The sequence below is a fragment of the Mesocricetus auratus genome, unplaced genomic scaffold, assembly GCF_017639785.1.
Source record: "Mesocricetus auratus isolate SY011 unplaced genomic scaffold, BCM_Maur_2.0 Super-Scaffold_100026, whole genome shotgun sequence".
NCBI classification, from domain to species: domain Eukaryota; kingdom Metazoa; phylum Chordata; class Mammalia; order Rodentia; family Cricetidae; genus Mesocricetus; species Mesocricetus auratus.
Genome location: NW_024429207.1, coordinates 8,508,341 through 8,534,198, shown reverse-complemented (window position 1 = coordinate 8,534,198; position 25,858 = coordinate 8,508,341). Strand labels below are relative to the sequence as shown.

The window sequence follows — 25,858 nt, the reverse complement described above, 5'->3', positions numbered from 1 at the left end:
AGTGTATCAACTCTGCTGGGGCAGGAGAGGGTTTCCCGTAAAGTTGTTACAGTTGAGCTCCATTCCTCAGAAAGTGTAACAACTTCAGTTGTCCAGGGGGGAGGTTTACCCCCAGCCAAAAGTGTTACAGTCCTGCTCTGCTCTAGCCAGAGTAGCAGAGGACAGCAGGGTAGCACAAACAGCCACAAGTTGAACAGACACAGGGCTTATATAGGGCTTCTTGGGGGGGGGGGGGGCACAGAGTTTTCCAGGGTGGGATTGGTCAGATTTCAATTCCTTAGTTTAGGATTGCTAGATCTCCTGCTCAGGGATTGGTTAGTTTTCTGCACGGGGTCAGGGTCAGATTTGGTTCTAATTTCAGGACAAAGTGTATTTCTTTCTCTGGTCCTGTTTAGCCTTTTGGCTCTAGTTTTAGGGCCAGGGTGCATTTCTTTCACTGGCTCTGATTCCAGGGACAAAGTGTGTTTCTTTGACTCTGCTCGAGGTGTGTTTCTTTGGCTGGACTCTTTTCCCTACAAAAGGTTGAGTTTCTTCTACAAGGAATATTTGTAATTCTACATTATTAATTTAAGTCTCCTCATGGCTATGTGGTGAGTTCTGTACTAATAGAGCCATCTCCCTAGCTATTTAAAAAGATTTTGGGTTGTTGTTTCATTTTATGATAGCTAGTTATGTACAAAACATGTTACCATTTATATTGGCTTTGATTAGCATCCTGAATGTAATTAATTTTATGAGTTTGGTTAAAAATTGGCACCTACTTTCTTTGTCTTGTGTGGCGAGCCCCAGCACCAGATGAGCCTGAAACAAAGTGATAATTGGCTTGCTGAGGTGCGGAATACTTGACTGTTGTGAGATATTTATCCTTCTTATAGAATTTTATCTATTTCTGTTGTAGAAATTCAACAGAAGGCTACCAGTCGTTTATATCTACACAATGCACAGTAACTTCATGTATTCACAGATATCTTTTTTCTAATCAGTATCCTGAATGAATAAGGACATATGTGTCATAAGACACATTTCATAGCAGACCTTCTCACACTGTTAGTGAATATTCAAAATGAGTACATTTAGCACTCAACTGCACTTACTGATTGAAAAATGTATTTATAGACCAAGAATGAATTAGGAGTTTATTAATAATAAAGTATATTACTTAGATAACTACTTAATGTTTTAAACAATTTTATATTCATTGAATGAAATACCATTACAAGATTTTTTGTATATAACTTAATTTGTTTATTTTTAGCCCTTTTATTATTTGATGGTATCCACACAGAGTTTGTGATTTGAAACTTTACACTCCATTATAGAAAGATTCAATACATGTGGAAAAATTAATAGAACCTAGTATAGGATTTTAATATTAAAAACTATTCATAAGCCATAGGAAAGAATTGCTTTAATTTGAAAAGTAGTGTCTATTAGAAACATACATCAAACTAGTGTAAAGAAATATGGATTGTCAAATTTATGTAGTGGATGTCATTAAGGAGAGGAAGGAGATTACAATTAGAGAGCTATATACTAAGCTATAATTAAATTAATAGCATCTTGTATATCATTCATTTTATATACTTAAGATTTGAATAAAAATGTGAAAAAAAACTTCTCCCTGTAAGTTACATTTCTTAAGTTTGAGATATATCCTAAATACAGAACAAATTTGAAGGCTGTTTCTCAGGTGACAGATGATTTTATTTCTACTTAAAGCACCCAAATATTCTTTACAAAGACAAAATGACACAATAGGTGGCATAATATATATTTAACTTCTATTTCAGGTGTCCATGGTGTGTGGATTTATGTCTGGGTCTTCAGTTTGATTCCATTGATTGATGTGTCTATTCTTGTGCCAATACAATGCTGTTTTTGTCACTGTAGTTCTGTAGTACAATTTGAAATTGAGAATGGTCATACCCTAGCAGTTCTTTTATTATTCAGGATTATTTTAGCTATCCTGTTTGTTGTTGTTGTTGTTGTTGTTGTTGTTGTGTGTGTGTGTGTGTGTGTTTCTATATGAATCTGAATGTTGTTTTTTCAAAGTCTGAGAATTGTGTTAGAATTTTGATGTGGATTAAACTGTCTCTGTAGATTGCTTTTGTAGGATGGCCATTTTTACCATGTTAACCTATGTTAACCCTACTGATCCATGATCATGGGAGATCTTTCCATCTTCTGATATCTCCTTTAATTCTTTATTCAATGACTTGAAGTTTTGTATCATATAAGTCTTTTACTTGTTGGGTAAAATTACCCCCCAAGATGTTTTATATTATTTGTGGCTATTGTGAAGGGTGTCATTTCTCTGGTTCCTTTGTCAGTCCATTTTTCATTTGTATATAGGAGGGGCACTGATTTTTGTGAGTCAGTCTTGCACCCAAATACTTTGCTACAAGTCTTTATCAATTGTGGAGTGTCTTGTGGAATTTTTATAGTCAGTTATGTACATTGTCATATCATCTGCAAATAAAGATACTTTGCTTTTTTGGTATTTTTGTGACAGGGTTTCTCTGTAGCTTTGTAGCCAGTCCTCAAACTTGCTCTGTAGACCAGGCTGGCCTGGAAATCAAGAGATCCATGTGCCTCTGCCTCCCAAGTGTTGGGTTTAAAGGCATGTGCCACCACTGCCTGAATACTTTGTTTTTAATAAGAAGAAGGGAAGTCAGTGATTTTGTATCTGCAATTATTCAAGTGTCTTTAACTAAAAATAATATACCAGAGGGGAATATTTTGAGTTGGCATGGTCTTAATTCCATCATGGGCAATGTTCATGAAGCTTATTTAAAGTTTTTGTTTTTTATTTTGAGACAGGATTTCTCTCTGTAGCCCCAGACTGTCCTGGGAGTTATTTATAGAACAGACTGGCCTTGAACTCAGAGATTCCCCTGACTCTGACTCCCAAGTACTGGGATTAAAGGTTTGTACCACCACACCTAGCCTTAACAGTACAATAATCAACGAAACATGAGAAATCATAAATGAAGAGTAACTTTGAATTCTTATGTCATTGTTTATTAATGCTGAGAAACCAAGTATTACATAATGAGAAATCATATTTGTGAGTGAGTATGGCTTCAAAACACTGATGAGTGTCTGCACTTTGTAAAAGTCTCTTCTTTCTGTTCCTGGTTTTCCTTCAGGTCTGATTACAACATCTGATTTCTACTTTCAGGTGTCTCTCTCTCTGCCTAATCTTACAACTACTCCCGTATGTTTCTTACCTTAAATTCCTAACTTACATTTACTCCCTTAAGTTCTGTCTCTTTGCCTAAATGGTTTAACCTTCCCAGAGTTCACCTGTTTCCTCCATGGTGATCTCCAACTTTCCAGGTCTCTCTCTGGTCTGTCTCTTAGGACCCAGACTACAGTTCCAAATAGTTCTTGTATGCCTGCTGAAAACCTCCAGACCAACACTTGTAGAACGTCCTCTCTTCTGCCTACCTCCCTACTCTTTCCTCACCCAAGGGTATATCTTGTTAATGAGAGCACCCAGTTATACAGGGTTGGAATCTTAGACAAGCGAAGGAAGTTCTCTGCACCCCTTCTTAGTCACTACTCATTGATTCTTCAGAATTCCCCTTGCCCTAGTTACAAGGCTCTTGCAACACCCTTGGCTAGGATTCCTGAGGAGTATCCTGATTTCTCTTTGCATTTTTTCTTGCCTTCCACCAGCCTAAACTCTTGCAGTTGCCAGTATTCTGCCAAATGTAGGTGAAGTTTGCATATACAGTTCCATCTACCAAATTCTCTTGATTTGTAGTCCCCCAAAATGATCCCATCAAAGCCATGAAGGTAAATTTGAGTGCATCACATTTACGAATAAATAGCCCCATGTTTTTCTAAGGAAAAGGGCAAAGCTGGAAAGATTTCCCAGCTCATTCTTAAGGAAAGGGTGTGTGGTTCAGTGAGATTTGCTTGGTGCTCAGATTCAATGCCTGCTCTGCTGCTTATGTTAGAGAACGCTTTTCCCTAGACTCTCCTACTAAACCATCACTTTGTTGAGAATTACTGAGGGTTCCTGTGGTGGCTGTGGGACAAGTGTTAAATGATAGCACTCTTGTTTGATAAATCTGATCTGTTAAAAACCACAAATGCCATGCGATTCATATTTAGTAGTAAACATTTATATAGAATATGAAGAAACAAATGGCAGAACACTACTTAGGACTCTCATTTCATTCAGTGAGAATGGTGTTGCTTAAAGCACCAAAAGCTATTAAGTGTGGATACTTATAACACACTACTTAGTTTTACTAGTAAGCTTTTCATTTCCACCCTTTATGATTCATGTAAAAAATCACTGTGTGTGTGTGTGTGTGTGTGTGTGTGTGTGTGTGTGTGTGTACGTACACACACATGTAGAGACCAAAGGCCAACCTGCCTTGTCCTTTCTCAGGGAGTATCTACTTTGTTTCTTGACACAGGGAATCTCACTAGCCTGGAATTTATTTATTAGACAAAGCTGGGTAGTTAGTATGCACTAGGGAGATGCTTGTCTCTGTCTCCCAGTGCTGGGATTAAAAGTATGTGCCACAATTCCCAGATATTTTACCTGGGTTATGAGGATCCAACTCAGGTCCTCTTGTTCAGCAAGCAGTGGGTAGACAATGGTGTCTCCCCAGGACTGCAAGGGAATTCTTGTTTCTGTCACTCACTTTGTCTCTGTCTATTTCACTGTCTGTCTGTCTGTGTGTGTGTATTTATATATGTATTAATATTGTGTTGGTGTTATATCTACTAACTTACTATGTAAATGAAAGCAGCTATCATTTGGAATGAAATATTTCCAATTTTCAAACATACTGACAAATTATTCAGAATAAGAGTAATTTTCTGCACCGATACCTCCTTTCACATTTCCTGAAATGGAAAAGTGAGCCATATAGGCATGTTGTTAATTTTTTGAGTATTCCTTCCTCATATTTGGCCAAATCATGGAGAGTAATTTTAAAAGTAATTTTCAATTCTTTGGAAACATAATATAATACATGATGTTCTCAATATGAGAATTGGATGCAAATAATAGAATTACAGTAGTGGTTTCCTACCTACTTCTGTTCAAATAACATTTGATCTCTGAATATTTATTGCAGTAAATAACTTCTAGAGCAGTCATCTAACACACAATCAGATCTTGTTGAATGAGTCCATTTTCCACATATTTTTTTTTAACTGCGGTGGAGAAAGACTCCTATCAGCCTCTAGGAAACTCATTTACTTCAGAGATGTAAGTCTTCTCTGCTCACTCATTCATTATGAGGTGTTTTTAGGTGAACTGTTGAACCAGTGTTTTCCCTACGACTGCCATTTAATGTGCACACTATGAAGTCAGTCATCCAACAAAGCTCTTGGACAATACCTTTTCCCTCCATGGCACACACATTTATTTTGTTTCTGCATGTGCCAAACGAAACACCTTACCCCCTTACACATAAAAACGGGATATAGAAGCCTGACTGCTAATGGAATTGTGAGAATTTGAGGCAAAAAGAAAGAGAAGTCAGTTCTTAAAGGCTGATACATGAGTGACACTGTCTTCGTATGAAACAGAAATAGCTTTGTTCAGTTCTACGTCATGTCTTTAAGAAAGCTCTTATCTTCCCCTCAGACTTTTGACGTACCACAGATAGGCTTCTAAACTTAGCAATACTGACGTCCTTCTCATTTATGACAGGGCACAGTCATTCCCTCCTGCATATCCAAATTTGAGAACTGTTCAAGTCCAAGCATCTCTTGAGGACTTGGGACAAATCAAAGAGCTACTCCAATAGAAAGGCAGCATTCCTGCAGTTTCTGAATACCAAGTAATGGTATCAATGAGAGGGAACATGGACAAAGGGCTCTAGAGGTTGCCATGTGTAAACACTGACAGTGGAATTTGGGACTCCATTATATGCTTTTTACACACACATGCACACGTACACATGTGAACACACACACACACATGCACACACCTCACAAAATTGTATAAATTTTGGTCTATCTTCTTCCCATCAGTGAATAATTTATCTCATTTTTGAAGATAATTATGACTCAACATCATCATCAACATGTGTTACAGGAAAAAAATCATATTGACAAGGAACCTTAAGTTATCTAGATATCTTAGGTCATAAGAGAAGCCATTGAAGTCAAAGGGGAAAATATGATCTGGATAACACCTTGAAACATATGTAAGTAAACTGAACCTTCCTAAAGAGTAGATTCCTAGGTTTTTCCTGCAACCCAGCAAGAAATCAGTGGAATAAATAGGGACTAGCCCCAATGGGATGTCAATGGCTTTTAAAGCCATACAGTAAATCCAATTCTGCAGGATGACCCTGTAAAGGTATGCAATGTCTCAGCAGTAGTCACCAGGACACACTGCTCAAGGTTTAGGACAGCGCAAAGAAGTATAATTTTAGTGTACAGACCTGCTTTCTATCCAGATAGTAACCTGCTTCAAGTCAGGGTCCTGAACCAGAAGAACACAATTTCATATTCTGCTCATTATTTTGAAAAGTTTGCAGGATTAAAACCCATGTATGCAAATGGCTGACTTCTAGCTATGGCAAGGAGAAAGTTTGAACATGGTTAAAAATAATCTTTAAATTTCACAGAGCTACATGCCCTAATGTGAGCAATGAGTGAGATAAGCGCATTCTGGAAAGGCCCTTGCTTGAGCGCCCTCCCTCTAAGAAGCTGTGAAGGAGGAGTTCCAGGGATTTCTTGTCTGTTCTACCAACCAGCGATCCAGATAATCTGCACACTATTAAAATTCCTGGTTGTCTTCATTTGTTTCCTATTAAACTGCCTGGATTTTATGGCCCTTTGAAAACGCTTGTAAAAATCTGGGGGCTTTTTAAATTTTGCTTTTGGTTTTGCATCCTAACTGATGTAAATTTACTTCTGACCTTTCCCTGATGCTCCTAGTTAAATTCCTCAAGTCAGTGTGATTAGATGTACAATCAAGATAAAAAAAATCAGGGCATAGGAAGATGGATCAGTATGTAAAGTCTTTGCTGGGCAAGCCTGAGGATCTGAGTTCAAATCTTCAGAACTGCCAATATAGTGCTGTAACCCAAGTACTGGGGGACAGAGATGAGAAGATCTCAGGAACTCACTGGCTAACCCTTCTAACTCAAATGATCAGCTCTAGGTTCTGTGAGAAACCCTGCCTTGAAAACTAAAGCGGAGAATGATAGAAGTTATGCAGAGTCAACCTCTAACATCAACACACACACACACACACACCACATAAACCAATAAATACATAAATAAATAAAAAAGATAAGTGCATGTGAGATAAACAAGCATCAGAATTTATTCCTGGTGAGGCATGAATAGGGAGATGTTTTCTTCAAAAGGAGAGGTCTTAAGAGCAAGGTCTGAAGATCGCTCAAGTTCTAATACCAAAATATTAGAAAGTTAAAGTGAGAACTTTGGCCCCTGTAATCTGGATTAAAGTGTGGTTGAGCTTCAGGTTGCTAATTGCATTTGGGCTTTCAAAGCTCATTGCTGTTTGCAAGCTCAATGCCATTTTTATTGTGACATCTCCACCTAATATCTGCTGTAAAATATGCCTGGCAATATTAAGGTTCCCGTATTCTTACCATATTTTAAGTAGTATATTTTGTGACTACAAAGCTGACTTTTATGGCTAAGTCCTCACATTTGTACATGTCATAGGGACCTGTTGTTTTCTTGTATATTTAACCTACAGATAGTTTACAGCAGTGGTTCTCAACCTGTGGGTCATGGTCCCCACAGGGGTCACACATATCAGTTGTCCGGCATATCATACATTTGCATTATGGTCTATGACAGTGGCAAAATTATAGTTGTAAGTAGCAATGAGAATAACTTTATGGTTGAGGGTCACCACAACATAAAGAACTATATTAAAGGATTAGAGCATAAGGAAGGTTTAAAGGAACAGATGAGGACAATGGAATCCATGACCTAATTCCAAGTTACACTGACTTTTCCCCATGTGAAAATGAAGCATGGTTGGCAATAATCAAATCTCATCCATTGGTATGAGGGGAAACAAGTATGTCAGTCACCGTGTGAAACAAAGACCTTGATTTATGGGAAGAGCCGGAAGGGGACCTACGCAGGACATCTGATTGGCAAGCCCTGTGGTCAGCTACAGGGTGATCATCTTGACACACAGCTGAGCCAGAACTGCCTCTCAGATCAACATTCTGTTGAAGGAGAGAAATGAGTGTTGATTTTATAGCTGTCAAGTACATAGACAGATGACTCTTTTCTCCTTGTGAATTGCCAGAGGTGATGCTGTGCTTTTAAATGAACCCCCTTTCCTCTTCTTCTGGGAACATGGCCAAATCACACCCATCCACGTCCATACCCAGCTAGTGAAAGTGATCCAGTCCCCTATCAATCTTCCTCCTGATGCCTATATCCTCTATATTCCCCCTTTCTTCCCTACTGCACATTGGGTTTAGTTGGTGTGTAGACTCTGAGCACCTATGGAATGGTGGAGCATTGTGTGAAGGAAGGCTTATTCCTAAATGACTATCAGGGACAGAGGCATCTAACATACAACTGACCTGCATTGGATGTTTGATTTCCCTGGTGTTCAACCATGAAGATTTGAAAGTTGTGAGTGTCAGAAATCGAATAATGTTACACAATTGGTAAAACTGTAGAATTACACGATTATAATATAAATTATGAATGTATCATGAAGGATTTTATGACTACATATGAAGTTATATTTCCCACAGAAAAAAATTTAAACAGTAAGTGAATAACATTGAACCAAAACTCATCTACCATGCTGCTATGACTTTGAGAAAATTAGGAGGGAAAAAAAATCAGAATTGAGCTTTCCTATTCCATTTGAAAGAATTTTAGTTACACATCTCAGTGTCTCCTTTTAATGGATATTTCTCCTACTGAGGAGTGTATTATCCTAGTGAAACTAAAAGAAGAGTAAAATTGTTCCCTTTTTACTCCTAGGGAATTCTTACAACTGAAAAACAGCCATGAATCTGTTTAGTCAAATTTCTACCTAGTACCCCACTTAGAATTCATAAAATTATGTCTTGTAGGAAGTACATTTTAAACTTGAACTTCCCAATGAAATAAAATAAATTTAAACTTGAACTTCCCAAGGAAATAAAACAAATTAAAGAAAATGAACCTGTCTTACTCACCGCATAATGTGTTCCACTGATACTACTTGGGATCTTCCCAATGGGGTTTTTAAACATGTCTGCCTTTTATGAGACTCCCAGACAACTCTTCATCATTTCATCATTGCTAACTAACTACGAGAAATGAACAATGTTGAGCAGTCACATTAAAATGAATACAATTCAAAACTCAATCTCCCCAGACATTTTTTCTTTTCATATGTATCCAAACACACACACACACACACACACACACACACACACACACACCATGGCAAATACAGAATTATAATTCATCCATTAGGTCTAATTAGGATCAAATATTCATTACGCACCAGTAATTGCAGTAAGTGTACTTCCTAGGATGAGAATTGTTTGTGGCTAATGTGCTGTATGTAGCAACCCACAGACTACTCCTGGCTATGTTAAGTGACTCTGAAGAAAGTTCCCCTCTTAAGGAATGTCTTTCATCTCAGTAGCTGCTTTAAGTTCCCTCAACAGTCCTAAGTGTGGTTATGGATGCCCATTTAAATAGAAAGTATTAAATATAAGACAAGCAATATTTTCTTGTCTGATACACATCCATTGTTCACCTCAAAAAGGACACAAACTCTTCAGGCTACACATTTTTCCACGACTAAGCAGGTCATCGTTTATTAACAGTTTGAAAGACAAATATAAAATGGAACCACAGCCAGACTTAATTAAATGACTTACTTTAATCTTACTTTAAGGTCATTTGCTACTCACAGTATCGAGGTTTTTTTTTTTTCTGAAAAGAACTGTGCTCAGCATAGCACTGCTTTCGACTGCCATGATCTGGATGGATGCCCCTTCATCTTATTAAGAGTGATGACACAGAGTGATGACGCTGACTATAGTCTTCAAAAGCCTACTGTGCTACATAGATAGATGAAAATAATTCTAGCTACAATAATATTATTACTTAATTTCACTTTTAATAAGTGTACAGTGTTAGTGTGCACCAACTAGACAATCCTGTTTTGGAGCTAGATGACATGATGTATGGCTAAACTCTTGCTCTGTGTTCACGGAGGTCCTCTGGATGAAGTTTCTTATCCTCGGCATTATTAGCATTTTGATTGGATATGGTTATTTGTTATAGTGGATTCTCTGTCACACTGTTGGAAATTTAGTGGCATCCTATCCTTTATGAGATGCCAGTTAACACCTCTCCATAGCTCTGTAATTGCAATTAAAACTGTCTCTGGATGTCACTTGTCCCCTGGAAAGCAAAATCACCATGGCTGATCCTCAATATTCATGCTTTAGGATCATCTTTTCCCTTTTATGGTCTAGAGATACTGTCACAGTAGCTAATGGGAAAAAATCTCATCTGAATCAGCATGCCTTGTGGGTGTGGAGTAAGGACTCTAACCTCAGCTACTAGGATATTCCGGGGACCAACCTCAGCCCTCCTCAACATAATGTCTCTCTTCAGTGTGTCATGAGACCAGAGGGTGATATTTCTACATGTTCCTATAAACAGTCACTACCTAGGCTAACTACTTCCCCAGTGCGTCAACTTCCTAACCAGTTCAGCAAGTGTTTAGAGACAGAAATTGAAGCCATAGCACCCAGCAGGTGAGCAATAATCCCTCGAGATTAATTTCTATTAGTTTTGGTTACAAGGATCTTAAAAGACACATAGCGAGTGAGCATGCATTTTTTTCCCTCTTCGCCTTTGCATTGAGGCCATGGCCTCCTTTTCTCTATACACTGGCCTGCCAGTGTATAGAGAAACCTTCCATTAATCCGTGAACTATTGTATTCTGGGATGTTTTGATGTTATTCCCTAGCATCACCAAATGTACCTTTATGCAGGCTCTGAACTAATTTGTCTCTAGTTTTTCCTTTCATAAAATGCTACTACTGGCATCAAAGTCCATGTGCTGTAAGGCTACACAATTTAATGCACTGACCTCTGTAATTCTGAGCCAAACTGGGCAGGAATCAAGAGTCTGTGTAGCGGACTCATTTGTTTCTAGTCCTACCAGGATTTCAGATGAAAAGCTATCTAGCTTTCTTTTCTTTCCTTTTTTCTTCTCTTCTTTTCCTTCCTTTCTTTTTCTTAATACAATACAAAGACTATTCATCTTTTCCCCTAAGGCTGACTCTCAATGGGATATCAGGAAGGCAGGAAGGTCAAGGCAATTAAACCTTCCCTGCCAGTCTCTGCTGTTGCCAACGGTAGCTCAGAGCAAGCATGATGCTGGGGCTGCTCTTAGCAACAGCTTTAGAGATTCCTTGGACTGTTGAGCTGTGGCATTCCCAGGTACCCTGGACCGGCTTTTAGGTAATCATCCCAGGGTGGTACCTTCAGTGGGTAGCCAACTGCAGTGACTGCTACTGACAGCTATGGAATTCTGTGTTCTCTTCAAGGCAACACCTTAATGAAAGGGATCTTGTTCCAAGTCCCTTAAAGATGCATTTTAAAATAGAGCCACACCTTTAGTTCACAGAGCCAAGTTCAAAACATACAACCCTTCCTGTTATCACGTCACTACAGCATCCTCACTGGGCTCTCCTACATTTCCCGACAGTTTCTCCTCAGAGAATACTGTAGGTGGGAGTCTCATTCTCATCAAGTACGTGCTGCTTGCAGTAGGGCTCAGAATGTCCGGGAAGGAGCCCAGGGAAATCTTATAGTCAACAGACACAGCTGAACTACTCCACCAGTTCAGCTATTACTTTTCACCATGGATTGTTAAAACTAATGGGTACACTAGCCAACAAAACCTCATTTTATGAGAGAATTGTTTTTGAGATGATTAAGCAATTTACTTTTATGTATGACTAACAGCTCATTAGTAATAAAAGACAGATACAAAATCCATTGCAAGCCTCCTCTTCCTGTAAGTGTTAGGCTCCTTGGGAATGGCACTAGACAGTCTGGAGAGCCACGCTCAGCTGCAGAGGTTACTTTCCTTTAATATACAGGGACATTTGGGTACCCTTAAGGGTGTTAGAGTCCTGATAGCCAGCACGCCATATTCCAAGTCCCACAATAGATGTAAATATGGAAATATAAGAGTAGCAGAAAGTAAATTCTACTATCTTCAAGAACATAGTGCATAAACCAAAGTCAGCACAATTAAAGAGTTCTCCTGGTGAATATAGGAGTGACCAGGAATTCAGGTAGTTATTCAAAAAAAAATTTCACTTAGCACACTCAGATGCCCTGAATGACATTTCCCTTCATTAAAACTTGGTACCAAACCAGGCGGTAGTGGTGCACACCTTTAATTCCAGCACTTGGGAGTCAGAGGCAGGCGGATCTCTGTGAGTTCGAGACCAGCCTGGTCTACAAGAGCTAGTTTCAGGACAGCCTCCAAAGCCACAGAGCAACCCTGTCTTGAAAAAACAAAAGAAAAGAAATCCAACTTGGTACCAACTAATAAGGTTAAGATCACATGTCCTGACAGTCTTTGATTAGATAGTGATTTCCTAGTTCAAGTGTGAGCAATTCTTCCTACCTCAGAGCAAGCCACTGAAAACTTACAAAGTGTGCCTCAAGTAAAAACGAGTTTTGTTGCCTGCTCTTACCACAGCATAGATGAGCCCAGCTCTTCCAGGGATAGAGCAAGTGAGCATCAAAGGACAAGGAGACTCCATTGACCTGACCTCTGTGTCTGACTCATCTATAGTGGGTGTGGTGGACTCCAGCAAGGCACTAATCATTCTAGCAACTCCAGCTGCCTGTGAGAGGTGATTAAAAATGTCAGTGGTTCTCAACCTGTGGGTAGTGACCACTTGAGGGTCAAACAACATTTTCACAGGCATTGCCTAAGACCATCAGAAAACACAGATATTTACATTACAATTCATAACAGCAGCAATGAAAAAATTTTATGATTCCGGGTCATCACAGCATGAGAACTTGTTACTAAAGAGTCACAGCATTAGAAAGGTTGAGAACAAGAGCCCAATTAACCTGATCCACCACCCTTAGACAAGAGTCTTCTAGTCCAATCAGATCATAGCCTGTTTCTAAATTCAACTTCCTGAACCTACAATAATATTGCATTTTTTTGCTCAGAACTTCAGCTTGGCATTATCTCATTTTTGCTTAAACATTATTATCACTCGAAGTTCTGGAAGCCAGAAAGAAATTCAAGAGGCTGTTCAAGATCACGGTGTCAGCAGATTCTCCTTTCCCAGCAGCTTCTCTTCCTGTCTTGTGTGTGCCCCCTAGAGAGTTGCTCCCCCACTGTCTGAGGACAGTCTTTATCTGCATGCTTGCATCTGCCCTGTCCCTGTCCACATCTCCTTTTCTTACAAGGGTTTTAGGTAAACTGGAAGGAGGTCCACCTCAATGGCCTCATTTTAACTGAACCATCTTTCTAAAGGCCTGCCTCCAAACATAGTAACATTCTGAGGTATTTTGGAGTCAGGGTTTCCACCATAGAAAATGTGTGTGTGTATGTGTGTGTGTGTGTGTGTGTGTGTGTGTCTGTCTGTCTGTCTGTCTGTCTCTCTGTCTGTCTGTCTGTCTGTCTGTCTCCACATATGTGGGTGTGTGGGTATGTATTTGTGTGTGTGCATGTAGACACCAGATGTTAACATTAAGTGTCTTCCTCAATTGCTCTCTACATCATATTTTGAGACAGGGCCTCTCAGTGAACTTGCATTTCACTGATTTGGGTAGACTGGCCAGGCAGTAGGCCCCAGGGATCCATCTGTCTCAAACTTACCAATACTAGGATTATATGTATATTGACCTCAATTGGGTTTTTATTTTTATTGGTTATATGTCAAACACTTGATCTGCTTAGCCATCTCTCCAGCCCTCATCACAGGAATTTTGAGAGTACATGATTTAGTCCTCAATGAGGTAACCACTAGTATAGGTTGTTGCCTGAAGGGAAGTAATGTTGTCTTAGAAGGCCTAAACCTCATACTGAGATCTTACCCTTCATATTCCTGGCAGTACATCAGTCCCATCATGGTCACCTTAGCTTTTCAGAGCTTGTCCCAGCCACTAGATCCAGGCTCCATTCCCACTGGCGTACTCTAGTCTAGTCAGATCAAAGTGACTATGGAGAGCCAGAGAAACTTATCACACTGTGTAAAACAGCCCTGAGAACATGCTTCATGACGGTGTTAGAGCACTCTCACACATAAGTAAATGTATTTGAGTTATCTCGCAAGGCATTCATCTTTCTATAGCCCTTCAAGCTACTTAAGTGTAGAGAAAACATGGCCTGCCATAAATCTTACAGAAACTGAACCCTGATGAAAAGCCACTTGGTCTTTCCCTCTCCGTGTCTGTCAGCTTGTTATTCCTTCTCTGATTTCCCTCGGGATTCCTTTTCCATAATTCACAGTGTAGAGAGAAGTGGTTAAGGTTTTGCTGATGCATAGGAAGATCAAAAATAGAGCAGGAAGACATTTTTCTGAGAGTTGGATCTCCCCCAATGTTTCCAGAAGACTGAAATGTGGTGGTAAAGGTCATGGCCAAAAGATAGTGGCATAGAGATCAATAGGACAGGCCTTCATCAAGGCATTCTCCAAGCAGCTTGAGTTGAAGTCTTCATATTGGACTAAAAATTAATATATTACAAGAAACCAAAAAGAGAATGTTATTTGCTGCTATTGTTTAGCTTTTATCTATAAGAATAATATATAACTGTATATTCTCAGATATTATGCTAAGTGTCCAATGAGACACACACATTAAATATGGTATGGCTACTCACTAAGCAGATTTGGGATATCTTTCCTTTATCAAGTCAAAATAGTGCTACTTGAGGACTAAGGTGCCATAAGGGAGGTGTCTACCATGTTCTTCTGCCTTCCTTGTCTTTGTCAATATTAGTTTAGAAGATAACTGTACTACAGAACTGATCTGTGTATTTTTCAAAATACCTACCCAAAACTGTATGAAAATAAAAGTGTAGGGCCATTTAGGATCCCTCCTTGCTTTAGGGATGTTTCTGGTTAGACTTGCATTCCTATCTGTTCAGGTTCAGGAAGGTACTGTTACCACCTACTTGATCTGTGCAACAGCTTCTGTATCCTTCATGTCTGGCTCCTACTTCAACTACTCATGAATGATAGTGAGGAAATACTTCTGTATGCCTACTCATCTCCAAACAATGTGAACCTGGTCCTCTCTGCCCTCAGCTGGGCTCCAGGTGTCTGTTCATTTCTTCTTCATTTCCTTATTGATGAATGACTAACAGGAGTCCTCGAAGGGACTGACCCAACACTTAAGCTGTCTCTCCTTTCTGGGATTGCCTTTGTCAATGAGAATCACCAAAGCATAGCAGAAGTGGTTAAGAAGAAAACTTTACTTCATGGTGTAGGAAAGTCCTAATAATATTAGGAATCAATTTCAGCATCATTTAATGGCCATTTACCACAATACCAAGCTTGTTTTCACCTATCACAGGTCTATGCTGCCAGTGTGTCAAATATTATTAAATTTGAAAAATGTGTTCATTCTGGAATTCTGACAGTTCAAAACCATCTCAGTTTAGTAGGCTTGCTGCCATTATCACTTGCTTGCATGGGTTCCAAGATGACACTACTTCCTTGATTGATTTGAGCTAAAGAAAAGACAGCTTGAGCATTGATAATTTATCAGGTCTTTCCTATCTCAATCAAAACTTCAGGTTTTGTTTAGTAATACAGAATAGAAAAATAGCCAAAGGTTTTTATCAATACCAACATACAATGTGAACTGATACTCTACTGATCTAATGAAACAAATTTAGATTTAAAACCTACCAGTAACTTTAAGGAATCTGGGAAAGGTTACATTAGGCTTACTGTGATTACAACAAGTTCCCTGTAAACGCAATAGCTAATACTGTGGGGAACACTGTTTGAAGCTACCATCTTTTATGTGATCACAGTATAATGGTATTTCTATGACAGCATCAACCACATGGACTTTTAGGAAGTAAAAGTAGAGAAGGCATAATAAAAATGAGGGGAAAGGGAGAAGGAGTCCACATCTCAAAGCTTGCATTGTTCAACATGCATGGGCACCTGATCCTTGTCTAACATAAAATCCATGGGATGTGGAGGACAGTTATGGAAAGTAATACATTAGGTTAATGTTTTAGGAAGCTACGGAGTTACATAATACTATGATAATATATGAGAGAGGCAATGAATTATCACATAATTTTTATATGTGTGGTTTCATATTTATCACCAAAGTAAGTCACAGAAAACACAGCAGCAATACCCACTCTTGGAATATGTTAAGGAATTATCTGGGTTCGGTCATACTAGGTAGCCATAGGGAAGCTAGTTGGGAAATCTTTGCAAAACCAAAGGGAAACCAAAGTTTGATTCCCCAGTTGAGCTATTAATAATTAAACGGGTATGCAAAAGAGAAAGATAACTGAAAAGATCCTACAATTCTTAGCATAGCCAAATAAAGTGAGATCAAACTGGTTACTAACGACAAATTTCCTCTAAGCTGCAAGCTGCAAAACCAGCCTATCTCACCATGATGCTATGAAACATAAGAAACGAAGATGAACTTAGAGATGACAATGTACCTAATAAAGAGAAACATAGTGAACCTCCATCCTGCCATCTCTCTGATCTGAAGTTCAGATCTAGGTTGCTTTGGTTGATGGGAGTAAACAAGATATCTCTTCAGGAAACTGAGCCAGTTCCAGCCAGAGCCAAAGGGCTCAAAGCTATAAGCTGCTGTGAGGTTCATCTGTTAAAGGTGTCCCATGTGCTGCTGGGGGCTGTGCAGGTGTGCAAAGTGGGTGAACAGGTTTGCCCTCTATATTCCTGGATATGCAACACCATATAAACAAGTGTGGGCCAGCACTTAGGAGTTACTTGGAGCCTACTTAGTGTCAGTCATGCTTGGGAAATAATTCCTCTTCCCCGGATTCCATTTATTTTCTCTCCTTTTTACTATAGCAGGTTTTGGGTTTTGTGAGAATGTGGGAATTGTGTTCACATCCATGCAAGAACATAAAGAGGACAGAAGTAGTGCCTGCTGCTTTCTTCTGTCCCTGTCCACTTTATATATTGAGACAGGGTGTTTCACTGAACCTGAACCCCACACTCTGGCTATGCCCTGGGAACCCTCCTGTCCCTCCCAGCCTCACATCTCTGGGATTACAGGCACATTCTTCCACACTGGCTTTTTATGTGGATTCTGGGCATTTGAACAGAGGTCTTCATATTTGCAAACACTGTCATTGCCTCAGCCCTGGTCTATATTTATTATTTCAGTCTAATCCAGTTAAATCTTTTGGCTAAGCATCTATTTTTATGGCTACGACAATAACTAATAGCTCTTGAGAATTTTCCACATCTGAGGCACGATGGTATGCAGATTTGAGGAATAACATTATTTGATCTCCAAAGTAAACTGCACTGGAACTTCAACTCCATGTGTGCATGGACCCTAGTTTTCTCTGGACACTTCTGGTCCTTTTTGCCTGGAAATCAAGGATGCAATAAATACTGAAAGAATGAATGGTCAATGAATGAATGGAAGAGCAACTTACAAAATCTCTGTTGTCATTGTTTCTACTTTGTGCTGTGCTAAGTTAGGTGGCCATTGCATAGTCACAGGAGACTTCTAAGCCAGGTCAGGTCATATCTACAGTCATGCTGATGGTGTGTTGTTTTGCTTTGCTTTGGTTGGTTGGTTGGTTGGTTGGTTGGTTTTTTATTTCTGCATACCTTAGAAACTGAGTGGCCATAAAAAGTTAGCCAACAGGCTTGAAAAGTTAGAACCTTAGAGTTGTTCAAACTCCATACTGAAAAATGTTTGACACAGGACTAGGACCCAGAGGTCTAGCCATTTGTCTTCACCAAAAATGAATGGGAAAAACATGCCAATGGACCAAGTTAAACTGGATATAAAGAAGCTAAGAAACCAAGGAAGGGAACTTGAGAAAATCAGGACAAATCTCCAACTCAGGAAAGGCTAAAGGCAGCCCAGACACAAGGGGTTGGAAAAGCAAGACATAAGACAAAATAGATACTGACCAGGATCAAGTGGAGCACAGGGTGGGGTGACGAAGATGAATATCTTAATGCTTAATGATTACCGGGAAGGCCAAGCCTGGTTTGCTCCTGTCAGTTGACCAGGGTATGTTTTGTCATCAAAAGAGATAATGAAAACAGAAGTGCGTTTTCAATTTACTTCACGCTGCGTCCAGAGTAGACCACAAATTAAGGAGCAGAACGGAGGTGAGAAGAAAGGCTGGTCTCAGGCATGACCTCTACTTAAAGTGTAGGAGGTACAGAGAAGCAAATGGGCCTTTACACTTTCTTACAGAGTGGTAAAGATTCCATATGGCCTTTTGAGTACACATGTATGTCTGTGTGTGTCTATGAGTGTGTGTATGTGAGTGTGTGTGTCTGTCTGTCTGTGTATGTGTGTTTCTGTGTGAGAGAGAAAAATTGGACAGTGTGTGGGCATGTGCATGTAGAGGCTACAAATCAATCCTGGGTATCGTCCTCAATTGCGTCTCCACCTTATTTTTTGAGGCAAGATCTTTCACTGACCCTGAAACTCACCTATTAGACTAGGTTTGCTGGCTGATGAACCATAGGCATCCTCCCGTGTCTGCATCCCAGGCAGGGATTACAGGTGCCTCATAGTCACGGCTGACTTTGTACATGGGTGCTGAGAATCTGAACTTGAGTCCTCATGCTACATGCCAAACACTGTACCAATTAAATCCACACCCTCAGCCCTTCAGCTAATGTTTTTGTTGATGACTTTGGGTCATATTTTGCATACTTAGGATCACAGACATTGTTGTATTTAGTCAAGTAACAGACCACAAGTCTCAGTTTTGTAGTTTTCAAACATTTTCTATACATCTTTGTGCTCAGAGTATAAACCAAAACATTGGTACATGTACGTGGTTCTCATCTAAGCTGCTCTTACACACTCAGGCCTCTCAGCATCGCTCCTTGCTGTAGCATAGACCGGTGACTTTCCAGTCTTTTTTTTTCCCCTTTAAATATTTTATTTATATTTATTTGCTGTTTATTATAGATACAGTGTTCTGTCTGCATACCATAAGAGGGCACCAGGTCTCATTATAGATGGTTGTGAACCACCATGTGGTTGCTGGGAATTGAACTCAGGACCTCTGGAAAGAGCAGCCAGTGGTCTTAACCCCTGAGCCATCTCTCCAGCCTGACATTCCAGTCTTTATTACACTGTTTCCTGGCTTTCTGTATGTCACAGCCACAGGGCATTCTGGTGTTGAAAATTATCTTTGGGGCAAAAGCAATAAAAAAAACCCAAACACCCATAAAGAGCCCAGCCTGCCTACTCTATAGTGGCATTCCACAGGCTCACTTTTCTGTGCCACAGGACTTCTAGCAGGAGTGCATATGTTTAGCTTCCTGCCACTTATGAAAATTGAACCAGGCATTGCGCCCTGCCCACGGTGATGAATGCCCTGACAGTGTGTTTATACTGCATGTGCATTCACTTGTCAGCATGAGATGAGCCTCTGTTTGATGGATGGGACCACCACCTCTTTCTGCTCCCTTTCCACACAAGATTCCCCTCCCACTGAGGATTTGTGTTTCTGTCCAGAGCTCTGTGTTTCCACCATCTATTTTTTATAGCGCCGACGCAAAACCAATTGCAACCAATGAAGGGTATCATTTCGGACTTGGTGCATCATGATGCTAACGTTGCTTTTCTTAAAAGGCACATCTGCTGCGTTCGGTTTTATCATTTTTGTCATGGGAGACCTGGTTCAACAGAACGTAAGTGTTTTCAGGTGCTTGATATTTCCATAATGCAAATGCTTCATTTCCTATGCATGAGTGGAGAAGGCATATGTCAAAGTGACATGAGAGATGGATACTAAGGCGATTGGTAGGATTTCTGGCAGGATGGCAGTAGAGTGAAGACAAGCAGGATAATTTGCCGCACCTTCTTGTTTCTCAATAGATAGCTAATTTTTGAGAGATGTTGGTTTACTTGAAGCAGCTGTGTGGTATTTCAAAAACAGGTTGGCATGTGATCTGAGGAATTTTTGTACATTCTCATCTTTATGTACTCTCTAAATGCAGTTTTAGGCTTTAAAGGGGATAATAAGTTTTTTGAAAGATGACATTTTGAAGGAGCCATTTGTAAGGAACTAGAACCTCCCCCCCCAATCCTTGAGCACCCCTTCACACACCAACAAAACAATCATAATGACATTAGCCTGCTAACTGGTGATGACATTATATGCCAACTTTGAAGTCATTTTACCCCCCATGGGCTTGCTGACCATGGGTTAATCATCAATAACAAGTATCAGACTTTAAATCTGTAGCATATCACATCTGTAATAGCTGTAGGAGACAGAACACGTTTGGTTTATTTCTCTCTGAATATTTAGCACATTCCAGATGTATAAATATTACTGCTTTTTCAAGCATCTTTCCATTTTGTCCTGCTTCCAACTTCCAAGACTTTTTACTCAGCTTTTGGCTTTGCAAATGTAATTACCACACTGAGCAGGTAGAGGAGAAAAATGCATACTCGTTGCTATTTTCCAGGGCTCTGTGTATCACCTAAGGCAGGATCAATAGGACACCAGAGAAGGAGTGGAATCAGGTTAGCTTTAGGCAGCTCCGTTTACTCTCTATTAAACTTGACAGCTAATTTGCAACTTCACGCTTTTTAGAAGCTCAGGTTCTTGAAACCCTGGCAGCTGAATCTTCTCAACTATGCAAATAGAAAATGGAGCCCAGAAAGTACCCTTCTGTAGGGGCATTAGCCAAGGCATTATTATGGTCAGAGACAGAGATTAATTCTCATTTAATGCTTTCTAGTAAAAGGGCATTAGAAGAAAAAGTAGGCAGCATTATGAAACAAGTCAGAAACTTGAAAGTCTCAGATGGAATTTAAAACCTTTCATTTCATCTGAATTCACAAAATCATCCCAAGCAAGAATCTCTCTTTAGAGCCACTGATGGGATGTTTCAAATGCTTTTTCTATATAAAGACGTGTTTAATCTGATAGACCAAGTGACATTTTTATAGCCCAGAAAAAAATTATTTATTCTTGGAAAAGAAAAAAATCTTGGACATGTGGCCAGATATGGGAAAAATATATTCAGGAGATGACATTTTTGGCATGAAATAGAAAGGAAACAGTTTTTTATGAAACACTTGGCAATGCAGGATCTTAGAACTATTTCTAAACTTGTCCATTTGCAAAACTTCATAGTCTGTTTTGCTTTCTCCGCTATGGGAAAAGGAAAATCCCTTGGCTGGGATGGGCCAAGTCCCATTACTTTGCTTCTACTGATAGGAATTAGTTAAATTAACTAAACTGCTGTTGGAATGTCTAGCCTGTCATCAGCTCTGTGTAAAAATGAAACACTTGGCATTCTAAGAGGGAACAAAAAACAGCCAATTCTCATAAAATATTTGAATAACCTTCGAAGATTAACAGCACAATCATTCATACATACACGAGAAGAGAGAGAGAGAGAAAGAAAGTGCTTTACATTTCTCTTATAGAGCCACAATAGGACAGACTCATATACCATTCTGATCTGGGTGCATTTCTTTTTTTAAAATTTTGTATTTATTTATTTATTATGCATACAGTCTGCATGTATGTCCACAGGCCAGAAGGGGGCACCAGATCTCATTACAGATGGTTGTGAGCCACCATGTGGTTGCTGGGAATTGAACTCTTAACCTCTGAGCCATCACTCCAGTCCCTGGGTGTATTTCTTTAGAAGGTATGCTGCTCTCATGGGGAACCTCAGTGGCCTGGACTTGGTTCATGCTGCGAAGAAGAAATGAATTCTGTATATTTTAGCAAAAATATTCTTACGTGGGGTGCTAGCCAAGGCATCATTATTAAAGACATAAGACAGTAGGTCAAAGAATGTAAGTACTCCCTGACCTAAAATATGGATAATGTGCTCTCCCAAGTCAGCAAAGTATTTGCATGCTGAATGCTGTGCCTGACAGCCATCCTTGAGCAAATGACAAGCATAGGTAGAGGCTGGGGAAGGAGACAACATGGAAATCACAAGAACGTGCTGTCAGTTTTCACTGTTATTTTATCTTTTCAGAGCTCCTTTTCTCGCACTGCAGTATATAGTCCCTAAAGCCACATTCAGTGGAGATCATCCAGGAGCCAATACACTCGTTCTGACTAGTAAACAACTTTACTTGTGTGTCCTCCTAGGGGGGCCAAGACAGTCTGTTTCTGTATACCAAGAGGAGAGAGGAGCACAGGCCGGCTTATTTACTGAACAGAGACTGCCTGAAGCACTGGTTCAGCTTTCCTTAGGGACTGAGCATAAGTCTGGTATTCCAGAGATGGACAGAGCTTGATTTTGTAGAAATGTTCTGTCAGTGGGAAAAGCTTTTCACTTCCTCGCACCCTTTCTGGCTGTGTAAAATGTTAATCCCCACAAAGGTGTTAGCTCTGAACCAGTGTGAGGCTGCATGCACACAGCCTCTCTCCATATGTCAGAATCAAGGCTACTGCACCCAACCCTCTAGAACACTGAGAGTTTTGATAACAGTCCCTTCTTTTGCACATTTCCAATCTGAATTTAGTGTCTCCTGAACTGTCCCGATATTACTTAACCAGCCCAGCTCTTCTTAAACAGCTCAGGCAGCCCACGGAAGGTAAAGGTTTGACACTGATTGAGGAAAGAGGTGACCCCAAGCTCTTGGTGGGCCACTTGCCTCCATCATCTCCCTCTCCCCACCAGTTTTGGGGAGAGGTCAAGGGTCAGAGCTGAGTCAGTGCAGCTGTTTTGTCAGCAGCCGTCTTAAGTTCCAAACCTGAAACTCAAAGGCAGTGGAAATTCTAAGTTCAATTGCCAGTTAGAACCATCATTGGAAAACACCCCCCCTCCCCACTCTTAACAGCGAGAGGTGTTAGTTGCTTTTAAAGCACTAGGCATACTTAGAGAAGGGAGGGGCGGCACTGGGCAAGCATCAATGCTCAATCCCCACCTTGGTCATCACTCCCAAGTGCTGCTGGTTAGCAACTCAGCTGAAATGGGCATTGCTAAGGCATTTTATTCACACTTCACTTGACATGTTAACCTGGAACTATAACATGATAGCTACACAGTGAGACAAAGAGAAAAATAAGTAAGGAGAAAAGGACCAACGAGTCTGCATGCATTGGGTGAGGTCAATCCTGTCTGCCTGTTGAAAACTATTTCTCTTTACCCTGGTATGGACTATCACTTTTTGATTTTCCAAGTCTGTGCTGAAGATGAGATGTTGTGTAGGTGACATCTTTTGACACCCTGGTGTATTTGCAGAAAATAAGTAGCAAACACAAATAAGTCAGCCTTAGGCAAAGTCCCAGAGGGGCCTGCTGCTTGCAGGTGGGTGTATTAGGATGGCTATGGACTAAAGATCCCCAAGAATGACTATGGAAAACCCATGGGGTTGGCTCATTTACATACCTGTAGCTAAGCAGCATTACCCCCATTTAGAAAGGGTATTTTGTTTGGATCCTCTTTTCTGTACTGTTACAGGTATGAAACATAATGTGTTCGTTAACGTGGATGGCATTTCTAAATATATTTTTATTTCATGTCCATTGTTGTTTTGTCTGTGGAACTGGAGTAACAGTTATGAGCTGCCATGTGGGTCCTGGGAATTGAACCTGGGTCCTCTGGAAGAGTAGCCAATGTTCCTAACTGCTGAGTCATCTGTCCAGTCCCAGATGACATTGATTTTAACCCTTCCTTGCATACCCCCATTTCTTCTCCTACTTCCCTTGAGTCTTACTTTCTCTGATGAGGAACCCACAACTGGCCAGATTCTCATGTGGCTTCAGCAATGCCCTCAAGACTCACACAACAGCAATGCCTTTCTATGAGAACGCACCCTTCTGACTTAGAGTGGGCGGCTGCCTTAGCTGCACGCTTGCTTTGTTGTTTCATAAAGACTAGATTTACACCACCACCTCTTGATGATAAATCATTGTTTAAGGGCGATAAGACTTTGAAAATTTATCAAAAGTGGGTCTTTACTGTCCCTATATGCACGCTGGTAAGAAGCAATGTTGACAAAAGCTACTTAGACTATTACAGCAGGTCATGGGGATGACTCCATATCTGTGCACTGTTTTTAGAGGTAGGCTGTTATGAGGAAGACCATCCTACCACTGAGGTCTAAATAGCTTGGCACCTGGCCATGGCTCTATTTCCGATTTGTAAATGGGGGGAAAGTGGCAGGCCCCTTCTTGTCTGGTATTGTAAGCATTGCCTGGTTTAAGGTGAGAGCCTCAGAAAGAGCTTTATGACATGGCAATTTTGGTAAGTGCCAGCTGCAAGGAATACTTTAATTGTCTAATGGTGAACTCAGTGGCAGTAGAATTGTATTAAAATGCTAGAGTCCACATATCTCCCAGGATTGTCTATTAATCATTACTGTTAAATGAGTTGCTCTTCATTAAGGCACATGTGCAGAATTTTAGGTATCTATTAGTAGGCTGTCTTTGTCTACTCTGTGTTTAAGGGACAAAAGTGAACACAATCATGGACCCACATACTACAAAAGATTTCAGTGATGTATGTAGGGATTAACAAACATCTAATAGAGAAGCAGATGCAGTTTCAGCGAGATTAATCATCCAATGCTATTTGCAAACAGGTAGTCTAAACAGAATGAAGACTGCAGGGGATCTGGCATTTGGCACAGGGCTGCATGTGCATGCCTGAGAGCATAGTTGCCCTTTCTTCTCATCAGAGTAGTTCCCTTTAGGAGAGAAACGATTTCTTCCCAACTTGCAGATGCCGCAAATAGCATCTGGCCAGAAGGGAGAAATAATTTACTGTGACTCATCTGAAGCCAGTGTCCTAGAATGTCAGAAATGAAGTATTTATTGCTGTTAAGGGAATGATCTACAGAAACACACATTGCTTCTCACCATTAACAGAGACAGCCCTTAAAACAGGCTGATGCTGAGCATGGAATACCACAGCGAAGGTACCCTTAGCTACAAAATACTCACACCATTTCCCATGACTGTAGCTTCCTACTCTGTCTCAGATTTCTGCTGCAGGGTTAAACATCCTAGTTAGAAAACCGAGACACTTGTTTGAACTATCTTATGATTTACCTGACAGGAGAGAATGTTTCGTCTCTGTTAGTACATCAGAGAGCCTTACACGGTCAGATAAGCTATTGTACTCCTCTACATGGCAGAGACTGATCCATCCCTAAAAGGTGATTTCTCAATGACTGAAAACATAGTGACAAAGGAAAGATATTTTTATGGCAGGTAACAAAAAGTAATCCTTTGGCTTTATCAGAGGCAAAGGGATGGTAGCACCCAGTGGGGTAAACAGGGAGAGCTCTTTGGGAAGGTTTATTTCATAATGTAAACAAAAAATTGCCTCCCTCTATGCATCTGTATATCTCTCCTGTCCTGCCCCACTCTACACATATTTAAAATGGACTAGAAAATCCCAGAGGAGTCCTGGGTGTGGAGTGTATGAACTTGCTACTACTACACTTCATGGTTCCATTTTGTTAAAACACCGATCAGCAACCACATAAATCTTTGTAAGAAGAATTTTGTAATAAAGACCATGAAGTGAGTGAATCTGCAAAACATCTCAGTCTAAGGCAGTCATCATTGCTTCATAACCATCTAATGTGACCCAGTGTAAAACAGCTCTAGCTCACTAATTTCATATAATTATTGAGTACAAAGTAATCATGATCTGTAATA

The 25,858-nt window shown here is 40.1% G+C and overlaps 1 protein-coding gene across 28 annotated transcripts in view; it reads left to right on the top strand.

Annotated features, from left to right (window-relative positions):
* Sorbs2 (sorbin and SH3 domain containing 2) overlaps positions 1–25,858 on the top strand; it is a 300,895-nt gene that overhangs the window by 144,949 nt on the left and 130,088 nt on the right. The gene's annotated exons all lie outside the window — the stretch shown is intronic.